The 12,148-nt window shown below is 42.3% G+C and overlaps 1 protein-coding gene across 1 annotated transcript in view; it reads left to right on the forward strand.

Moving 5' to 3' along the window:
* Window positions 1–4,465: 4,465 nt before the first annotated feature.
* The window catches only part of ASCC3 (activating signal cointegrator 1 complex subunit 3), a 281,082-nt gene continuing 273,399 nt past the window's right edge, over window positions 4,466–12,148 (forward strand). The window contains exon 1 of the mRNA XM_055713229.1: window positions 4,466–4,619. The gene's annotated coding sequence lies outside the window, so the exon portion shown is untranslated. The remainder of the gene's footprint in view (window positions 4,620–12,148) is intronic.

A 12,148-nucleotide genomic window follows, 5' to 3' on the forward strand; every position in this document is an offset into this window, starting at 1 on the left:
AGGTTTTGCTAGCGGGAGGACTAACAGGGGTGGCTTCTGTGAGAAGCTGCCAGAAGCTTCGCCTATATCTGATAGAGCCAATGCCAGCCGGCTCCAAGACGGACTCACTGTTGGCCAAGGCTGAGCCCATCGGTGACAGCGGTAGCACCTCTGTGATAATATATTTAAGAAGGAGAAAATAAACCTGTGGAACAGTAACTGCAGCCAGAGAGAGGAGTGAGACTATGTGAGAGAAACAACCCTGCTGACACCAAGGTCAGTGCAGAAGGAGGGGCAGGAGGTGCTCCAGACACCAGAGCAGAGGTTCCCCTGTAGCCCATGGTGAAGCCCACGGTGAGGCAGGCTGGGCCCCTGCAGCCCATGGAGGTTAACGGTGGAGCACATACCCACCTGAAGCCTGTGGAGGACCCCATGCAGCAGCAGGTGGATGCCCAAAAGAGGCTGTGACCCAATGGGAAGCCTGTGCCGGAGCAGGCTCCTGGCAAAACTCATGGACCTGTAGAGAGGAGCCCGTGCTGAAACAGGTTTGCTGGCAGAACTTGTGACCCCATGGAAGACACGTGCTAGAACAGTCTGTTCCTGAAGGACTGCATCCCATGGAAGGGACCCACGCTGGAGCAGTTTGTGAAGAACTGTACTCCATGGGAAGGACTCACGTTAGTGAAGTTTATAGAGGACTGTCTCCTGTGGGAGGGACTCCACGGAGGAGCAGGGGAAGAGCGTGAGGAGTCCTCTCCCTCTGAGGAGGAAGGAGCAGCAGAGACAATGTATGATGAACTGACTACAACCCCCATTCCCCATCCCCCATCCTGTTGGAGGGGAGGAGGTAGACAAAACTGGGAGTGAAGTTAAGCCCAGGAAGAAGGGAGGAGTGGGGGAAAGGTGTTTTTAAGATTTGGTTTTATTTCTCGTTATCCTACTCTGATTAGATGAGTAATAAATTAATTTCCCTAAGTTAAGTCTGTTTTGTATGTGACAGCAATCAGTGAGTGATCTCCCTGTCCTCATCTCAAACCACAAACCTTTTACTATATTTTCTCTTCCTTGTCCAGCTGAGAAGGGGAGTGATAGAGTGGCTTGGTGGGCACGTGGTGTCTGGCCAGGGTCAAACTGACACAGTGACTTTTAAATAAAGTATTAAAAGCCATGGGAACAAGATAACTGTAAGGAATTACAGCTCATTTGAATTACAGCATCTCTGATGCACCAACTTTTGCTAGCATTGTGGTTGTGGCCATGCACAATATGATTACTTCGTAATCATAGCAATAGAGATTTTGGATGTTTTGTGAGGAAACTGCATTATCCTCACATAATAACAATGATTTAACAATTCTTCTCCCGGTGTTGGTAATAGTAGCATCTGCAGAGAGCAGTTTAGTTTTGAATGCTTGATCACAGCAGAGATCAACAGTGAGTCAAGGATGTCTGTCAGGTTTGTCTTACAACTTCAATAGAGGCTGAATTTGTTAAATTTTTTGGAAGACAGTGAGTTAATGTTTTCTGTTGTCAAAGTAAGGACAAGGTCATTCTAATTACTAGCCCATTTCTTTTCTGAATCTGAAGTACACTTCAAGTAACTGTAAAACTCATGGTTTACATATTAGCATTAGATTTTAGTTGTTAAAAGAAACAAAAGTGTCAATTCAATAGCCCATAAATTACAATGCATTTGCAGATAATAATTCAGGTGTCACCAGCTGGCAGTACTCACAATGACCATAAACTAGGGATCAGGTCTTGTGAGTACCCATTGTCCTCCATGTGAAAAACCTTTGTTTAACTCTGCATGCAATATTCCTTGGTTAAGAAACACATCAAGTGAGAAATACAGTAGCAAATTCACTCATGTAAATTTGCGTGGTATTTTGCAAACTTAAAATCAGGTACATTCATTGCTTCTCAGATTCTATAATTTTGAGAAACCTTTTTCTCAAATTCGAGTTAAAACTCACATGGCTATGTTGGAAGGATTTAATGAAAAAGACAGAGACTTTTTTACTCCTTTCTACTGGACAGGTAAGAAGTATAACAGCCAAAGGACAAGATAAAATAAACTGCAGATTTACATATTAAAGAACATTGAAATGTTGCAAGAGATCTGGTACTATGCAAAAAAGAATAAGCAAAGGATTATTTAAGGTGTGGACATCAGACAAATGATGTAAGAAGAAATAACAAAGCTTTTTTTTCTTTTCCTGAGGAGCAAATTTCTCTTAAGTTCATCTCATAATTAATATTTCTTTTCATCTTAGTCAATAAATAGGGTGAAATTCTACTCACCTTGTATATCTCCATTTAGCTAACTTTACACATTACAAGAATACATACACATCTACATGTGAGCTGGTCATTTTATGCTCCCTTTACGGATAATTGAGAAGCACTGGCACTCTTACAGTATGATTCATCTGATTTTAGGGTGAGATGGACAGAACCTGTGTGCTTCCACTGATTCTTAAGAAAATGCAGAAGATGAGCACAGACATAGATTTCTGTATAGCAGGAATATAAATTTTTAACACAAAGTCCTCTCGATGAATTATTTTTTTATCACTTTTAGAAATCACAAAAAAATAACAGTACATACTGAAGAAAATCAAGGTTTTTTTCCTAAGGTACTTAGTAAGTTTATGTTAAGTCATCTGCATTTGATAAAAATATTTTCGTGCAATGTCGGCACCTATAAATCTACCAGATAATATCTTCATTGTAAAACATCACCTTACACATACGTTCAGTATTAACACAACTGAGAACATAGGCCACTTAGTTAAAAAACTTGCTTCAAAAATTATTTAAAATTTGGAACAGTAGTAGGTTTGTATGTACAACCATTTGCACATTCAAGGTCTTTGAAAGCTAGTTGATAATAAGGCTGTGGTATATTCCTAATGCCTGTTGGAAAGTGAAAGTCAAGAAAAACCAAAGAGCTATAAAAATGTAGTTTCAACATTTTCCAAGATAAGGAAATAAATGTAACCCAGCAAACATGATTTTCCTTTTTGCCCCCATTAGGAGAAGACCTCAGGCTTTGTACTGACTGATCGTGCAGGGTCTCAGAATCTGTCTTGGCTTGTCTCAGCCTGAGTGGGTTATAGTTTGCTTTAACAGTTGTCTAGCGGTCAGCTGACTATGGCATGATGTATTTTATCTTAAGCTCGGTCAATATCACATATGGACAGTCTGACAAATTGAGGCAGTTAGTTTGTACAAAATGATAGTCATTTCTGTCAACTGAGTCTGGGAAGGCTCTAGGGTAACTTTCAGACTTGAGCTGGCAGCCAATGAGAAGGACGTAGATTGTGTTAAGAAAACATAAATATAAACATCAAGTTACAAGATAGGAGACAGAAAACAGGAACTTTGGGAACAGCAGGAATGTTCCCAACAGGAACATTATCCCGAGGGAAGACCTCCTGATGCTGATATCTTGTAAGCCCCTCCTGCATTCTCCTTAATAGGGACAGATAGATTCCCTTAGGATCCAGAGGAATATATGAAAGGTGACTATAACGCAAAAGAAAAGGGTAGATACCAAGAAGGTTTTAGCTGCATTACAAAAGAGACACCATCTATTGGGTCTGGCTGAGATGGAGTTCTTTCCCCAAAGCAGCCCTCAAACTGTGTATGTTTCCTTCTTTTTAGCAAGGGATGGATTATGTTACTATCTATTGGGAGTATGTTTTTGAACATCTCCAGCTGTACAAATACACACACAGGCACCTACATGCACGAGTGCTTGCCTTCTTTCATACGAGCAGAACACTTGCCAAAATTGTAGAGATTAAAGCAGTCCAGTCATCTGAAAAGATAGTGCCGTTACATGCCTTGCAAGACAGAACACACGACACAACACTCAAGAAGACAGAAGTCAGAAATAAATCATCTGAATGCTAACAGCCAGAGAGTTGGAGGCCTCTTACAAGTCCAGATGCATTTGTGTACAGATACCCAAGCACTCTAGAGTGAGCATTTTCCTCGCAGCTTGGTTCTGTCCCAAAATTATCTGACATTGCTCACTCATCTTTCCCCCTCTCTCTGCACAGCTTGGTCTTTAGCTCCATTTTACTATGGTGCCCTTGGATTAGACTGGAAGCTTGAAGGCATAAGTGTGGAGGAGCATGCTAAGGCCCACACCGAGTGTGCAGTGATGGCCGAGCCGGTGAAGAGCACAGAAGGCTGAGGGCCGCGGCACCCCGTGTACAGGAACGCCCGAGGCACCGACGCGGGCGCAGAAACGCTGCCGGGTGCTGCCCCCACGGTGTATTTGATTACGCAGCGAACAAGCGGGCGGCCGCAGCAGGCGGTCCCGTTTGTCTGTGTAGCAAAGGCAGCTGACGGCGCTAGCGCGGGCGTGGAGCAAAGCGGAGGCGCGGCCTGTACCCGGGGTGGGCCTATGCACGGCGCCCAGAGGCGGAGTAGGCGGGGGGGGGCAGAAGCACGTCCTGGGCGCGGGCGGTGGCGAGGCCGGCCGAGCAAATGAGCCGGCCCGGCGGCAGCAAAGCGAAGGGCAGGGCCGCTCCCCGCCGCCTCACCGCCCCCCGCCTGCTCGCTTTACGGCAGCGTCGCGCCACGCCGGCTCTTCGCGGCAGCGGAACCGGCAGGCCGGAAGGCAGGTGCGCGGCAGGCTCGGGCGGGCAGGGGGCGGGCGGGGGCTGCTGGCGGCGGCCTCGGGCCTCGGTGGCGGCCGGAGCTCGGCACGCTGCGGCAGATGAGGCGGGCGTTGCGCTCCGCCGCGGCTGGTGCGGAGCCGCGGTCTGGCCCCCTCGGTGAGGAGTGGGACCGCACGGCGGCGGTGCGTGGGTCTCTGCCCGCCGCCCCGCAGGGAGGGCGGAGCGGGGGGTGCCGGGCTGCCGGCGAGGCCCGGCTGGTCTGGGGCAGCGAGGCCGGTGCCAGGCCTTGCTTCCCCTCGGCCCGCCTCCCGGCGGGGGCTCGGCGGCGGGCGGGCAGGCGGGGCCGGCCGCCAGCGTGTGCCCAAGCCCGGCGCGCCCCTCGGCGGGCGGTGCGGGACCACTAATAAAGGCCGGGGCCCGTTCTCCTCCCATTCTGATCCTGGTCTTGGCCTCAGTGTGGTTATTGAAACGGGTAACAGGGGTATGGTCAAGTGGGAAACGGCACAGGTGTTGAATAGGCCCGGATACTTTCAGTACTTACTGCTATTATTAATAAGTGTGGAAAACTAGAAATGAAGAATGAAGAACCAGCACGTGATCGTGTAAAGGGTTTTCCCCTTTCAAGTACTACTTGCTTCATTGTGGTTGGTCATGGTAAACTGACCGCTTTGCTTGTAAAATACATCACGATCTCTGGCATCCTAAGGCTTACCCTTACCCTTTAGGTGCTTCCAGGAGAGTGTATTGTGTTTGAATTCAAATAATGCCTTTATTTAAAAGCTTTTATGAGTTCTGAATTTAGATTTTTTTGTTGTTGTTTTTAATTTACTAACATTTGTGTAGACCCTTTTCAATCTTAAGGCTTTTCAAAGATTTGACTGTGAATTAGTACCGTTGAAATTAAATTGGTAATCTTCACTTTTACCAAGAAGAGATCTAATAGTCAAGCTTAGTTATTTTCTTGAGGAAAGGCTTGTGTTGAGTGTAGCCAATTCAGTAGAAAAAATATTACAAATTCCAGGTACGATGCAACAAGGGTTATGTTTATCCACATGGTAGGTTGCAGAGATAAATTTTTAGAAGGAAGAAAACCAAACCAGCTGTCAGTGCAGGTGCGAGCTGCCTTTCATCTGAAGACCAGATTAATTTATTTCAGTGAGGTGCTGAGTATAAATAAACACATGCAGCTTTTCAGCAGTAATAAAATAATTTCCCTTGGATATGATTTTCTTCTGGCCATGACAGAGTAAACTTGCATCATCCTGGAACTACGTGTGTAGATATTTAGAGGAACTTTTCCCATTTGTATGGGCACACTGACCAACTCCCAGCTAGGTCCTTTATGCATTGTGTAAATTAGTTTGTTAGATCTGTTTTCTCTGAAAACTAGCTTGGCCTTTGGAAAAGGTGAGATCAGTAGTTCCATTGAATCAGAGAAAAGGTAAGAAATTGTCAAATGATGATATTTTGTTCAGGCAGTTCTGTGCTTATGGAGCTTCCTTTCAAGCTAAACCTGATACTTAGCTAGGCTTTCTGGTTTTAAAATTAAGAGGTGCACACTGTTCCTTTTCAGCCTTTTGTTTTCTTGTTCCCTCCTTCCTGTAACTGACCTGTGTTTATTTGACATGTAGCAATATGTTTCTCCTCCGGGTAAACTATCTAAAGTGTTTGTTTTGTTTGTTTGTTGTGTTTTTCCTAGTGGGTAATGTCTTCTGTGTTGGTGGTCGTTTTTGTTAATCTTCCACAACATCCTCTGAAACTTTATCTTTCTAGATCAGGGGTCCTCAAAGTTTTTAAACAGGGGGCTGGTGCAGGGATGAAGTGGCAGGCAGTCATCTGCGGCTGCTTGTTTCCTCCCCCCCCCCCCCCCCCCTCCAACCCCCGGGGGGGGTGTGGCGGGGCAGGGGGGGTCTGTAAATACCAGGGGCCGGATTGAGGACCCTGGGGGGCCGTATCTGGCCCGCGGGCTGTAGTTTGAGGACCCCTGTTCTAGAGACAGGGTGCACAACAAATGCACCAGTACTCTGATCTAGTCTTTTAATATTGACTAGTGAAAGGACAACTTGGTATATTTTAAGGCCTCACTCTTGTCTTTAAATATTAATGTTTCATGTCTTTCCGTGTTTCTAGCATGACAAATGACATGATTGTTGCTTGCTGTACTCTGTAGGTGTGTTTCTGAAAAACTGTAACTAATGTGTTGTTTCTTGGCATACTCTGCTTTTGTGTTTTCTTACTCTTGCTTTAATATAATATATTTTACTAGCCATGTTAGATACAGTTCTTTCAAGATAATTGTAAATTGTAATTTGACCCCTAAAACAGTTGTAGTACCTTGCATCTCAGTATCATTTACAGAATTCTTAAGTGTAGTCTTAATTCTATTGTCAGGAAGGATATTTAGAGTTGAAAAATCGTTTTTTTTACAGAGTTAATAGAAAATTTGCCCTTCGTAAATTACCAGTGTGTATTTCTGCAGGTTCTTGTTAAACTACAGTTCTTTCTTTCAAAATTGCTCTTTATAAATACTGAATTGAGCTCATGCTGGCCCATGTTCTTCCTGCATGTTTCATTCCTCTTCTCTTGCATAGTCATACCAGCCACTGTTGGGGTGGGGGCAGGAAAGGCACATGTTGTCTTTTGCTGGATAGTTACAATGTAAAGTTTATTTGGAAGCTGCTAAATATGTTATTGATTCTAGCTCAATCAATCTAGAATTGATTCTTGCACAAAATTTGCTGGAAGTTCTCATTACTCCAAATAACAGATGAATGTCTTCCTGGTAAATAGTTTATAGTAATGATTGTTGAAGGTGGTGTTGAGCACTTTCTAGCCTATGCACTTTTTAAAATAGAATTGCACTTTAATGTTTGGAGAAAGAATTAAAAAACCCACCCTATTCCTTAGTTTGGATAAGCTTATCAAATTAAAAGCAGTTCAACATATGACCTATAATGCATAGCTAGTTAGAAATATGATAGCTGATGTCTGACCTAAGAAGAGAAGGAAACGTGGGTTGGACCCACAAAGTGATTTAGAGGAGACATTAGGCTCCTAATCCCAAATTGTAATCCTCAGAATCTCTGTTGTCATTTTATGCTCTGTTTTCAAACAAAACGTTTGTCTGCTAGCTCTCCTGTAGCAGCTAGTAGCAAGTGCTTAGGCAATGTACTGGGAAAAAAAAAACAACCCTGGAAAACAAATACAGTGATGACTTCACTTTCATATTATTTTTCAGTAGTCAGTGATTTAAATAACTGATGATCTGTCTCTAAGATGTTGAGTTTGGTAACTACCAAGTCAGATACTGACTTCCATTAATTCATCTAACTTTTTGAGCATACTTGAACTTGTAGTCTTTTTGGCATCTTGTGGCAATGAATTCCCAGATTTAATTATGTTCTACATAGAAAAGGCATTCCATTTGGTATTGTTTTCACTAATTCAGTTTCATCATGTACCACCTTATTCTTGCATTATGGGCAACAGTCAGTCATCTGTATTTACCCATTCTTGCTTTTAAAATACCTTATCACATCACAGAAATGAGCAATTTCATGTTTGTTGCAAGCACAATCCCTATGGGGATATACAGTCAGGGCACTTTTTATGCTCATCTCTCTCTGAGGAATTTGATCGCCTCTGCACAAAGCAATGCAAGTACATTCTTGTACTGGGTTTAGGAGTTAACTTTCATCATAGCCATAGTGCTTTAGATTTGTAGCTTAAACAGTGTTGATAACACACCAATGTTTTGGCCGTTGCTGAACAGTGTTTGCATAGCATCAGAGCTTTCTTTTTCCCTCTCTGCATGCCCAGTGAGTAGGCTGGGGGTGGACAGAGCTGGGACAGCTGACCTGCATTGGCCAAAGTAATATTCCATGCTGGGTGTTGTCATGTTCAGAAATAAAAACTGAGGTAGGGGAAGAAGAAAGGGGTTTTTTTTGCTTCCAAGGTGTCTATTGTTTGGAGATTGGTGGGGCATTGATCTGCCTGTGGGATGTGGTGAGCAATTTCCTTCACTTGTGTGTTGTTGGGGTTTTGTTTGTTGTTTTTTTTTTTACTTCCCCTGTTAAGCTGTCTATATCTCAGCCTTTAAGTTTTCTTACTTTTGTTCTTCCTATTTTATCCTCTGTCCCACTGTGGTGGAGGGTAAGCAAATGGTTGTGTGGCTGCTTGGCTGCTGGCCAGGGTCAACCCACCTCAACACTTTGCGCCGGCACCTTAAAATATGATTGAGGGAAAAAATAGCAGCACACTCTGGTTCTGTGATAACAGTACTCACTGAATTAACTTGTGGTGTGAAAGATTCTTACGCCCTGTGTTCTTTGAGGTGATTCTAGTCACTTGGTATGGAATATTCCTATTGAAGTTGTACACAACTTTGCATAGTTTATTGAAAATCAGTTAGGCTAGGGAGAAACAAAGACTTAATTAGGTTATGGTGTCTGTGCTGGACTGCTTGGGCATTTAGGAGTTTGTACTTGCTGAAAGGGTAGTTGGTGTTTTCTGTTTTATTCAGTACATTAATGTGTGGACTGGAGTTTGGTGGTCAGCCTCTGGTTGCATCTCTCAAGATTCAAATTAAAACTTGTGTTCTTTTTCTGGCCCGTTAAATTTTGTTGGTGCTAGAGAGAAATATCTTTAACAGGAAGGTGGAGAATGTTCTACATAACTGATTTTAGGGAAGCAAAAGTTGCTAGCTCTCCCCTTTCATTGTATGCTGAGTTTAGGATCGCAACTTAGGGATATGGATTATACACCTCCCTAGACTTTCCCATCATTTGTTCTATGGCATGTATTTACTCTGAGCATCTGTTACTTTTGGTTGCCCAAAGGTAGGTTGGAAGTCTGGCCTGAAAAATAAACTGAATTTGATATTAATGGGCCTGAATCTCAATCTTAAGCTGGTCATACAGTAAAAATAAATCATGGAATGATGGGTTGGCAATTGAAGCATTTGTGGGGTGATTTGTGGAGTAAATTTCAGTTTTCCAGTTGGAAATCAGATTCCGAGGAAGTTGTAAGAGTAAGTAGATGAGTTTGTACAGTGGTGACTGACTTCCATGTGTTCAAATGTTTGTTAAAACATAGAAACACTCCTTTCTTTGAAACTGGTGAAGACTACTGTTAGTCAGTCTGTATTTAGAAACTGGTTTGTGATTAATTTGTTCAAGAAGATTGAAGGCATTATTCTTAGCTGCTGCTTTAAGGGGAAACAATTTGTCTTCCTTGAAAGATTAGGGGGGAGTAAAGAGGATCTCTGAAACTCCTCTCTTCCATTTCTTTCAAGAAATATATTATTTATGGTGAGTTGACCTGAGCCAGCAGCCAAACACCCACCCAGCCTCTCAATCCCTTCTGCTGCGAGATGGGGAGAAAATAGGAGACCTGTAACAGTTGCTTAGGAAGACAGACACTGTAAGCATGGAGGTGTCATGTCGTGTTGTGTCATTCCCCCCCAGCCCCTTGCTTCTCCTTTCCCTGAGTTTTTATTGCTGAGCATGACATCATATAGAGCTGTGTTGCCACTGAAACATAAATATAAATAAATTGTATGGTTATATAATTTTCTTGTTAGAGTGGCATTTTTGTTTATGGAGAGTCTTTAAAAGTTGTTCCTATAAATTTGAACAGTTTGTGTATCTGCTGTGCTAAATACGATACTTGTTCAAAGGCTTTTAACTGTTAAATAACAGAATCTTGACTAATATGTGCATATTTCTTACAGTACATTTTTTCTAAATTGCGTGTCTTTCTCAAAATATCCTCTTGTATTGCCAACACTATAAGCAGTCAGCCAGGGAAGGGTGGGCAGCAGGTGTTAGTTTTGATTCTAGTTTGCATGCATTGTAATATTACAGGAATGCAGCAGTAAACAGCTTCCTAACTGATAATTTTTTACTGTATTTGCTGGCCATCAAATCGCTGATGTGCTGTTTGAAGTGCCTATGTAGTATATGAGCTCTAAAGAGAAGACAAGGGACTCTCTCTAATAATATTACTTTATGGAACTATGTGTCTATTCAATAGTTGAGTGCTCTTTAAAAGTATTTATAATTAACTTTTTTTTTTCCTTGGTAGAAGGGCCTACCTTAAAAAGAAGTATGCATGTTTTCAGGATATAGGAGTATACTTTTAAAAGGTGCTCCATGCACCGTTTTTTCCAGCTGAAATGTTGGCCATTTTTTTCCTACACCCTACTAATGTTAAATAACAGATCAGAGTAATTTATATTTATGCCAAATCAAAAGTGGACAGTTGTCTGCCTTGGGACAGCTTTTCTTTATGACTTTTTTGCAGGGGAGAAGACAGTATTCCCTCCAGGCAGTAGGAGGAAGGTCTGAAGAGGAAGGCATCCCCAGAGCTGCCTGGAAGGCTGGGGTGGTCTGGACTCTCCTTTCAGCTCTTCCTCAACTGGAAAAGTTTGTCTTGATAGGTTGATTTTTAGGAATTTGTATGCATCTTCCCCACCCTTCGATATTTGGCCATGTAATGTCAAACAGTGAGCTCTATTTTGAATGTGCCTCTGTTTGTATTTGCTATCAGAAAAGCCAACATTTTTAAACCACTCAGCTGGACTGAACATTCAGTGTGCTGTGATGTGGACCCAGTGGACATGCCTTTGGAAAAGTATTAAAATAAGCTGACAGAAACTTTTAGGAGGAGTGTTAGAAAGACTGAGGGGTAGTATAGTGCTAACAAGTAAGTAGTTGTCTTGTGGAAGACATTGATTATTGGCAGAGATGAATGGTAAGTCATCTGACTTAGGAGACTAGCTGTAAGTCACTTTGAAAGTGAAGGCACATCGGGGTTTCTTGTTAGCTGTTTTATGCAGAAAACAGGTATAAGTTATCCAGTAATCGATGCCCCCTCAAAATGCCAAAGTGTGGTCAGAAAACAAAATTGGTAGAATTTGTCTGTTTTGCATTGTGTGGATGCTGAATAAAGCATGAATTTTGTGATTGGCTTCTGATGATGCCAATGATGTCACCATTTTACTTACAAGCCAGTGAAATTCTTGGACATAGTTTTTGATGATGAATTTAGCAGGGTGTGAAATAGTCATAAAGTACCAGAGACAGTGTTATTTAACTAATTAATAAATCCTTGATTCCGATTTTGGTGGTACTAATAGCAACACAACTCATCCAGTCAGTATTACAACTTCAAAAAGACATTCTGTTATGGTTGACTTGACCATTGTAAAATGAATCTCAGATATATATTTTCCAAGTCTGTAAGAGTTTTGCCAGTGATACAGCTGGACTTGTCTATGTACACAGAAGACTTCATTTTCTTTCAGGTCAGTTTGTAAAAATTACTTATGATACCATACATATATAGAGAATCATTTAGGTTGGAAAAGACGTTTAAGATCATAGAGTCCAACTGTAAACTTAACACTGCCAAGTCCACCACTAAACCATGTCCCTAAGTATGATCTTGCTACACTTCAAATAGGGAACCAGGGTAAGAACAAAATAGGCTCTGAAAAATCTGTACATTAGGACCTTTTCAGTTGACTAGAG

The sequence above is a fragment of the Falco cherrug genome, chromosome 6, assembly GCF_023634085.1.
Source record: "Falco cherrug isolate bFalChe1 chromosome 6, bFalChe1.pri, whole genome shotgun sequence".
NCBI classification, from domain to species: Eukaryota; Metazoa; Chordata; class Aves; order Falconiformes; family Falconidae; genus Falco; species Falco cherrug.